At 30.0% G+C, this 10525-nt stretch overlaps 1 non-coding gene across 1 annotated transcript; it reads left to right on the top strand.

Annotated features, from left to right (window-relative positions):
• Positions 1–4457: 4457 nt before the first annotated feature.
• Positions 4458–4530, top strand: TRNAA-GGC (transfer RNA alanine (anticodon GGC)). Its single transcript has one exon. It is a non-coding gene; the product is annotated as a tRNA-Ala (tRNA).
• The last annotated feature ends 5995 nt before the right edge of the window (positions 4531–10525 follow it).

The following is a 10525-nucleotide window of genomic DNA, read 5'->3' as shown; positions in this document are numbered from 1 at the left end:
GAACAAGTCTGGTCATAACAGTGTTACACCGATTTCCCAGTTATCTAGAAGAGATCTTGTTACAGTTTTGGACAATTTCGTACATGGGAATACTATTGTTGGTGGAGTTGTGATGCCGTGAGCACTAAAAGAAAATAATACTGTTAAATTCAGTGTACTACAACCTTTTTCAACCTCATAAACATTGCGTGCTCTACGAGGAGCCAATACGTTTTTCAGCTGAGAACATACTGAAAAATATATTTTATCAGAATTATATACACGAGTTGGATCTTTTAGTATATCTGCAGGTAAATTGTTACGGAATGGCGTTTGTAAAGTACTCTAATCTAAATAATTCTTTATAATGACTTGTAGATTTTCTTTTCTGCTGGGAAAATATTTTTCGTCACACTTTACTATCCAATCAGCTAAACCTCTCTCAGCCTGCTCACCAAACACAAGAGAAGGACCAGTAGTTGATTTGACAAAGGAACCACTTATCCTGAATTGCAAAGTTGCCCTCGGGATCTTGTACTGCATGCTGACTTCATACGTTGATTTTCCATTGTTGATCGCTTTTCCAGCATCTTGGAGCTGTTATTCGGTGAAAAGCCTTCTTGTATGGAGCTCTTTTTTAACTTTAGGCATTGTTTTTGACATCTACATTAAATGTAAACAAGTATACCTTAAAAAAAAGTAATAATTTCTGTCACTCTGACAACACTTACAACTTTAATCAACAAAAAATCACTTTCCTGTATTGACAGTCATGATTAAAGTACTTTCATAATATTCTTCCTGTATTTTTTACTATTATTAATGACCATTTTGATTAAACACTTACCATTACATCTGCCATCTTGAGAGCTGGGCCAAACTGACTTCTCATATAATAACCTTTAGTCAGTAATTGACGAGCCAGGCGGCTAATCACTGTTTATTTCGTATTTCTTGATATGGTTACTGGCTACGACATTTACTTATTTAATACTTAATTTTTGTCTCAAAAAATCACTTACACTGAACCCTCTCATAAGCTGAAATGCTTTACCGTATTATTTAAAACCATGAAATATTATATACACTAAATGTACACTACCTCTACCCTAACGTATTCTTCAAGAAAAAGGTTAAATTTTTATGAATAGCGTAGTTGATCTCAACAAGAACTTTTTTTTCAATTAAGGTTGTGCAAGAATCAGTAGAAGAATTATTTTCGAAAAGAACAAGATTGAATCATTGTTAGTTAAATTTTTGTTCAGTGATTTTTAATGACGTTTTCTAATATTTATTAAGTAAAAATAATGTGGCCAATCACTGTCAGGGAGCCGACAATTGTACCATTTACCCCTACACAATTTTTTTATATTTTATTAAAATTTTAAAAAAGTTAAAAAAAAATTTTTTTTTACTCTACAAATACAGTAATTAATTTTTATTGTATTTTATTCTTTCACAATCTTTCCATTTTCAAATAAAGTGATTTTTTAACTTAAGGACATTGTTCACATAGTGACCGTGGGAGACGTTCGGAGAAGTGAGAGAACGGCAAGTATGAGCAGAAACGCTGGAAATTTTTTTTCTCATGTGGATATACTCATATACATGCCATTACACGTACTTGATCCCCTCTGTCTAAATTTATTTAAAAACCAACTTGTAAATCTGTTTGAAAATTTGATAAGTTTATCTAAAAGTCATCTTTCATACCAAAAAAATTGTGAGATTCATACAGATCTTATAAATGTTAATTAAAGTGATTTTTTCATAAGGTTTCGTGTAAAATAAAAATGTTTAAAATTTAACATGTCAAAAAAGCTACAATTTAATAATCTGCAATTTTTTGGGATATTTTTTCTATTATTTTTAGTATACAACTTGATGCTTGAATAATATCCGTCAAAAAATCCTATTTGTTATGAACGTCTCGGAACTCCCTGAAGGGACATTCACTGTTATGTACTACTATGCTATTGAAGAAAGCAATACTATAGGATGGTTTGTTTTAATTTCTTAGACACATTTATATTTTGGGCATTAAATATGGACTAAGAATGAGTGTGAATGTATGTGTCAGACGTGAGCATGACGTAAGAGATATCAATACGTGTTGTCATGGCTTCAACTTTTTTTTCCATGTAACATATAATCATTAATTTATTAAATATTAAAATAATGATAAAAATCAGACCCAATTATCGTAAATATATTCTTATTCAAACAATAAGTGCACCACCATCGTACACAGTATTGTTTCGTATAAGGTATTTTTATACTCAGAATTATATTGTTTGCCATGTAATTTTATAGAAATATAACTTCATACTTGGGTACCCAAGCACCTACTGTCCATTGGTTTTATTTAAATTACGTGTCAACACACTGTGGTGCTCCTAGTACATTATACATCACTTAATTAGTATTAGAATGAAATTTATCAGATTATTATTATGTCTTATTATATTTAACCTCATCGCTGTACATATCCCATATTTTTTCGGTGAAAGTCTCAAAGCAGTAAATCTAGTCGCACGTCTTGAAAATGAGCATAAACTGAGATTCGAAGTAAACGAAATCAGTAATACGATTAAAAATGGCCGTTACCATTTTTACATAAAATGAAATCAATAATATTACAAAATCATCTGAGTATGTGCATGTTTCAGAAACCTATATAATGAATAATGACCCGAACATTTAAGAAACGAAAAAAATTATGAGAGAGAAAATACCCAATAGCAGACAAAATATAATATCTCCTAAAGATAATAACTAATAGTTGTGGGAGCTATTATAAAATATTGGGTATTATCAAATAAAAAGCAACATTACTTCAAAATTTAAAAATACATAACAATATTAAAAATCAAGCGCTCATGATGGTGCAATCGCTATTAGTTTAATTAATAATAATACTTGAATCGATAGAATTATCAGTAAGCCTCTAACAGGTATGCTTTCTTTTCAATAACAAAATTTTCTTGTATGGTATTTAATTAAATAAAAGATTTATCACAATGATTTACAGTAAGAATATAATACTTATTTTACAGAATATTTTGTTTGTTGTAAAAAAAATTTTGTTTTTACACGTAAATTAAATTTTTAGAATCTGGAGCGTTAAAAAAACAAAATAAGATGGTAACACTTAAAAAATTGAACTCTGTGAATATGTGATTGAATTCATGTATCATCAGTTGACAGATGAATAATCAGGAGAATCAAAAAAAAATATGACGCATCGGATCCGCTAATACCCTACTTATAGCCCTAACACTGTTCCGCATTCACCCAGGCCCGAAGACCTGTGGGGCAAAGAAAAAATCCTAGAATTACTCTGAAGGAAAATTATACAAACAAACCCGCCATGAAACAGTCGGGGTTGCATAGGAACTTTTCCCGATGAAAACAGTTTTTGAAAAAATCTGCATTCACCGGAAATCGAATCCACAACCTTTAGAACAGTGCTGTATCAGTAACAAGTACGCTTACCACTAAGCCAACGCTGCTTCTGCACTTTTATCTTAGTTAACAGTGATACAACTGAACTGCCCTGCAAAATCTTGTACATTGAATTGCATGAGGATTACAGTTCATTAGTGTACTGCCACTTATCAAGTGCAGTAAATCATAAAGTAGTATACTGTTATTAATCAAGTGCAGTTAACTATAAAGTTGTTTAATTAATTATTCTCTATTTACAATTAAGTACTAAACATAATTTTTCAATTTAATTCCAACATAAAACACATAAGGGATCCTCAGAATGAATTAAGGTGTTTTATACAACATAGTAAAATTATCTATCCATATAAACTTTTCTTTTAAGTTTTGTAATCACTTTCCATGTAAATCAATAAATTCTAAATTTATTGTTATATTTATTTTATAAACTTAACTGATCAAGTACAAATGTTGTCTGCTGGCTCTGCAACTTTTAAAGCAGCGTGAGACTTGTCCATAACACTCAAGTTCTTACAAAAGATATTAGTTAAATACTAATAATTAATTTTCAACAAGATGGAGTAAACAGCACTGCTAAAAGAACCTTACATTTAAGGAATATATAAATTGTTACAGGGTGCGTGGGGGGGGATATGTTACTAGGAACAGGAGGTGACCTCACGCCCTGCCAAGTTATATTCCAATCGGGTGGCTAGGCCCAAAAACCCTCGTCGACACTCCTCGTGAAATTCGCAGATCAATTTACCTGCTTTCTCGCCTCCGTCCTTGTATCATTACACTCAAGCGTTTCGGGATTTTGTCGATTAAAAAAAAAGTTTTTTCGCACTCCAGCGAGTTTCACTTTAAAAATAAGCGCGACGTTTACATAGCGCAATTTGGATGAAGAGAGGTCAATGTATAATAATTTGAAATAATACTTACCCATCAATTAATAACATCAATATCTATAATATCGGCGTTCGACCTAAAGATACGCATAAGCAGAGCAGTGGAGAAGGGTGTCCGCCAAGGCTTCGGTGGCGAAGTTGGTTAACGCACCTTTCCGGCAAGAAGGAGGCCCAGGTTCGACTCCTGGCCGAAGCGCATAACTTTTTTCACTGCTTTGTAATTTTTAATTGACAAAGTTTTTTCGCACTCCAGCGAGTTTCACTTTATAAATAAGCGCGACGTTTACATAGCACAATTTGGATAGAGAGAGGTCAATGTATAATAATTTGACATAATACTTACCCATCAATTAATAACATCAATATCTATAATGTATTTATATATATATGTGTGTGTGTGTTTGTGTATATCATATATGTTAGTGGGGCTTTACCCACTACACTAACCCCAACTACTAAATGGTAATAAAATGTAAAAACACGGTATTTTAATTGCAATATTATTATTATATTATTCAATCCCAGCATTTCCATAAAAATTAACACAATAACTTTGACTTTGACGTTGAAAATTTACAACTTGAGTAAATCTTTTTTTTTAAAATAATTTCGTTAAGATATACAATTTGTTAAATTTTTTTATTCATTAATGTGTATACACAACTCCTTTAGTTTTTTTTATGTTTTTTATTTGAATATTTATTTTATTTGAATTTTTTATTATTTATCTTATTTAGTTGGAAAACTTATGTAATTTTCTTAATTGTGTTATTTTCAAAGTTTCAGTAAAACTTTCAGTTTCCATAACCGTATGAATCATTTTAATGACTATTTTACTGACATTTTGAGTTGCTAAGATTACTTTGATAAAGATTTCACAAAATCATTAAAATACGTCAACGTTTCCAAAAGTAATATTTTTAATAACAAATAAAATATTTGTTCTTTATACGTGTAAAAAAAAGATATTTTTTCATCGTATATTGTTAAATACTTTGAAACCACTTTGGTCTCACGGGTAAAATAGTTATTTACTACGCGCTAAGGGGACCTATGGGCACAAAATGGCCCTTTGCGCCCTCAATAGAAAAAACTATTTATGCGACGTAGGCAACAGTATACAACAGCGGTGCTTATGTTTGTACATTTTGTTTTAACATTCCAAAAACGTGAAAACGTACTTAACATAAAAAATTAACCCGTCAAATAAAACAAAACAGCAAAAAAATTTAATCTTATACTTACTAAAGTAGAAGTAAAAAGAGAGTTGTGGAGTTAAGGGGATAAAATAGGAGATTTAAGCAAATCAAATAACAGTTAAAGTGTAATTGTTCAAAGTTATGCAAAATAAGACTAAAGTGGGGTGAAAGGGCTAAAGGGGATTCAACCCAATTGAAATAACCAAGATATTAAAAAAACATACTTCATGTTCAGAAGAGGATATAGGATAGGTGGGAGAAAACTGTGAGATGGACTGAGAGGGACTTAGCATCCTTCCTATTACTTTGATTCCACTAGCAGAAAAGTGATTTACTGGGTGCAAAGTGTGCCCACGGGCCTTAATTGCACGTTGCACTCTGAGTAGGAAAAGTAGTATGCACGACTTAGGCACAAACATACAGCAACTGTAAGATTGGATGGCTGGCCGAGGGAGCTTTACCGAAAGTTATCGAATAATATATAGAACAATGTCTTTTCGTTTTAACATTAATAATGACCATTAATAAATCTCAAGGTCAGAGTGTTATATAATGCAAAAACTTTATATTCTGAAAATAGTCAAAGGTGCAAGTAAAAAAAATATTTATACTTTGATAAAAATAGTTTCAACATTTTATTCTCATTATTTTATAACTGTACAGCTGAGGAACAACCTTTACAAAGATGACAAGATTGCACGGAAATCTGTTCGTTCAGACGTATTCAATATGATGGGGAATTTTGCTTGCTCGCATGCGAGAAAAATTAAATCTAGCAGCAATACTAAAGAAAAAAAGTCTGTATACTTTTTTTAAATTTATTATTGATATGCATCTATACTAATAAATTTGTTCTTTGCGAATACTATGTACACCCATTGCAGTTATTTATTGATACATTTGACATGAAAAAAATACTATTCATTTCTCTACAATGACTGTTTAATTTTTGTTTAACTATGTGTTCGTTGTATTGGTTATGGAGGCGTAAAGTGATGCGGGTCTTACCGAAAATGTGTTAAAATATAAGAGAATAAGTTAGGGTGATTCATAGTAAAAAAAGTAAAGATTTTCATTAAATTATAACGTGTGTGCTTAGCTAAGCAGATGTAAGGCCAAGTTTTACGTAAAACAGGGTGGTTTGATGCTCTTAAAAATCGTGTAAAAAGGGGTAGTGAGCGTTTCACTGAAAAAGTATTGGGTTTAATTAATTATCCGAGTATAATATTGGAAGATATATATTGTAAAGAGTAGTAGTTTTTTTAAATTAAAATGTTAGAACTCAGCTCAAAAGATATAGTGAAAAATTTTGTGTGTGGAGCACTGTTCAAATGTCTCCAAAAATTTTGTGTAAAAACAATGTGGCTTGAACTGAAAAAATATTTTTTTCAAATATTATTGAATTAACCGAAAATTCTCATATTTTGTAAAGCAGCTATCGTGTGGCGTGGCATGTTGCGTGAGGGGTAGCTTGCAATCTGAATCACTAAGATATATATAAATGGGGCAAAATAAAAATTTTTTTTCTTAACTTTGTGGATTAATAGTACTTAATAAGAAAACAATTCTGTAATTTTTAAAAATTTTTTTGATTAATATTATTGCTGTCAGTAACGATCACAAATTTTGAGTTTTTTCTTGGACCTCCAACATTGAATTTTAGGGAAAAAGTTATACAGTTCAAAAAAACAAAAAATTTGATTCCGTTAGCGTTTCTTACTCTGTGATGGAACCTATAATGATGTAGACACTGGAGGGTGCTTCTGGCCAAGAATCACTTCTTTTTACGTTTTATGTTTTTCTGTAGCGTAAAGCAGTGTTAACTGTCCGTATATTACATTAAATATAGGAGTGTGATACGCATATTGCCTATAGAGAGCGAAATTCACAATGGACAATGGAATATGATGGACATTATTCAAAAATGATCAATGTGATAAGTATAAAAAATATCATTGTTTTGTGCATAAAATTATGAGAAAAAAATGTCCTAAAATTTTTTGAAAAAAATTATAAAAATTCAATTATAATAATTCATTAATTTCTATAAGACCGAAGAATTATTATTATTTTATGTACATATTTTTAAAAACGCCCTTTTACCAAAAAATCGGCATGGGAAGATTTGTACTCCTTTTTTTTGCAATGCATCAGTTATTATCAAAACTGAAACAATAAAAAAAAAAAAAAAACTTTAAGTAAAATATACTAAATTAATTATTATTAACTATTATTAGTCCCAAGTTTAACAAATACAGAAGTTTTTAGTGCCATACAGTTGTTAGGTTTGCTGATTTTGAATCTCATGTAAGATTTAAAAAGTTAAAAACGGCAGATCTCTTACGAGCGCCAAAATTTCAAAAATCCTAGAAGTTTGGAATTTTTAAAATTACATTTATTATAAATTTTTTAAAATTACATTATAGTTTTTAGATGTTTCTTGTTACTTACTTATATTCCATATTTGTACTATGACATACATTTCTGTCACGTTTCGTTATTAAATCTATTAGGATTGTCAAGAAAAAATGCCTACACATTTATACAATGAAAGAGAATTCAAAATATTTTTCAATGTTCAAAAACACTCAAAGCATAGTAAGTTTTTATATTAATAGAACCATTGTTTAAACTAACTAAATAATATTTATTATGTATTTTTTGAATTTTAAAGGTTATGTAAAAACTTTTGTTAAGTTTTTTGTAAACCAATGTCAATAGACTTTTTGTCACTATGATCTATGTTAATATTTGGCAACTGCTCCGTAGTATTAGGCCATTCATAGAGTTCTGAGGCTGTTAAAATTATTTTTCGAGACTGTGAACTTGCACGTAGAGCACTTTTTTTGACAGTTGCTCCCAGTCCATCACATGACCCTTTTCCGTGTGCTGTTTAAAAAAAGTATTCAGCACTTAGTTGTTAGTCCTCGAAGTGATAAAAGTTAATGACATTCTTAAAATTTTTAAACTGTTAAGAAACTCCATCCACCAAGTTAAACAGTTCATTTACTATTTTATAATTATCTTTTGTAAATTTGATGGCTGCACTATGAAATGTGTAGACTACTGCTACTAAATTGTATTCTGAGCAGCCAGAAGTAATAACTAAGCGACTGTGATTAACATCTCACCATATTTGTAGTAAATGTTATGAATAGTAGTCTGTTTAATTATTAATAAGTAGTTTGGTTATTATTGTAGTGATATCCAGGAGCTGCGTTTTGTACTGTAAAGAAAAAAATTTTCTTCAAAATCTGCAAGTATCAAAAATTCTCCTGACTTCGACGTATTTTTTAATTCTCTGCAATACATGAATTGCTACTCTGCTAAATGAGCATAAGGAAGTAATTCTTAAATTTTATTGTAAAAATTCTTAATAAATCCATGCGAGCATTTAACAAAAAATTCTAACATCGTTTATGGTTGCATCATTGATTGGCAATACGTAATAATCTGTGATACGTTAAAAAAAATTTGATCTGAGTGATTTTATAAAATTCATATCGCTAAATATTCATCACATTGTAAAAAATAATATTTGGTAGTAGCCTTACAACACAATGTAAGTAAAAAACAGTTTTTGTACGTTACTAAGCAAAATTTAAAATCAAGTGTTCTTTCTTGCAAATGACAATCTGAAAACATAACAAGCAGCTAAATTTATGCTAAAACTGCGTTTTTGCATTAAAGGCACGACTGATACGAGGAAATATACATTGTTATTACCACACTGTGTAAAAAGTTAGTACTTTTTGGTGTAGGGTTGATAAAAAAGTGTACACATTCCCACAGGGTGAAAAAAAGAAAGCCTTAGAACACAATGATTATCGCCCTTAACTTTGCATCGAGTGTCAATCGTATATATTCTAAACAAGCTAGTATTATATCGTTTCTTACGATTCATGGTGTAATCTTACAGACATAAACTTTAGTTGAAAAAAAGTTGTATTTTTTCGAGATCTATGAGTTTTACGTTAACTTTGTAATCTGAAATGTAAATTAAAAAAAAGAGTAAGTTAGATAAGGAAAAACAATAAATTTACAATTTTTCGTTGCGATTTAGGGCCCAAATTGAATATTATATCTAATATGTTAAATTCAAAAAAGTTATATTTCAACGACACCTTCAACTATCACATTTAATTTATTATCCTAAGTGCAAAATAAAAAAGTTGGATAGGGGATATTTCAATAATATCCACAACTATTAAGTTTAATATCATAATTTAAAGTACGAAACAAATAAATTCGATCGGGAAAATCTACGTTTTTGCGACTTATGAGCACTTTTTGGCTCACAGAACGTTTAGGTACTAGGTTACATCCTGGACGAAAATTTTACATTTTTAACAAAGTTGTATTTCAAGCATAACTACCTTACGGAATTTAAACCATCACGTAAGACATAAAATACGAAGCTATTTGTTAAATTTCAGCCCAATCCGACAAAAACTGCACAAGTTAATCAAAAAACTTAATTTTTTACGCTTATACATACGCACATAAATACACCCCGGACGCTGAGGTCCGCGATCGTAATTTTTTTTGTACCAAAACTTTCTTTACACAGAAATGATTAGTTTTAAAGGTACTTATACTTTTTATTCTGGCAAAAGTAAAAGGCATTCCTGAGTATCAGTCGTGCCTAAAAACTACTCATATTTTAAATGCATACAACAAGATATACCGTCAATAAGAGGATAATGTAGTTGCAAAAAAAAAATATAATTTATATGTATTATATGAATATATGTGAGAAATATATTATACTTTTTAATGTTTGTGTCGTAGTAAGAAATTCCTAAAAATATTTAAGTGGCAAACTATGTTTTTGTTAATCTTATAAGAAAAGTTGGAAAGATTATTTTCAAATTAACACATAAGCACGAACTCAAATTGATTGCAAAGATTTTAATTAACTTAAGTTTTGTATTCTCCTAACATTTTTTTAGAAACTTGTGAATAACCTTCCTATTTAATATTTTACGTTTC

This window comes from Copidosoma floridanum, unplaced genomic scaffold, assembly GCF_036245765.1.
Source record: "Copidosoma floridanum isolate Cflo_tuat_1 unplaced genomic scaffold, Cflo_Japanese_pri ptg000016l, whole genome shotgun sequence".
NCBI classification, from domain to species: domain Eukaryota; kingdom Metazoa; phylum Arthropoda; class Insecta; order Hymenoptera; family Encyrtidae; genus Copidosoma; species Copidosoma floridanum.
Note: the sequence above shows the minus strand (reverse complement) of the source record. Positions and strands in the feature narration are given on the sequence as shown.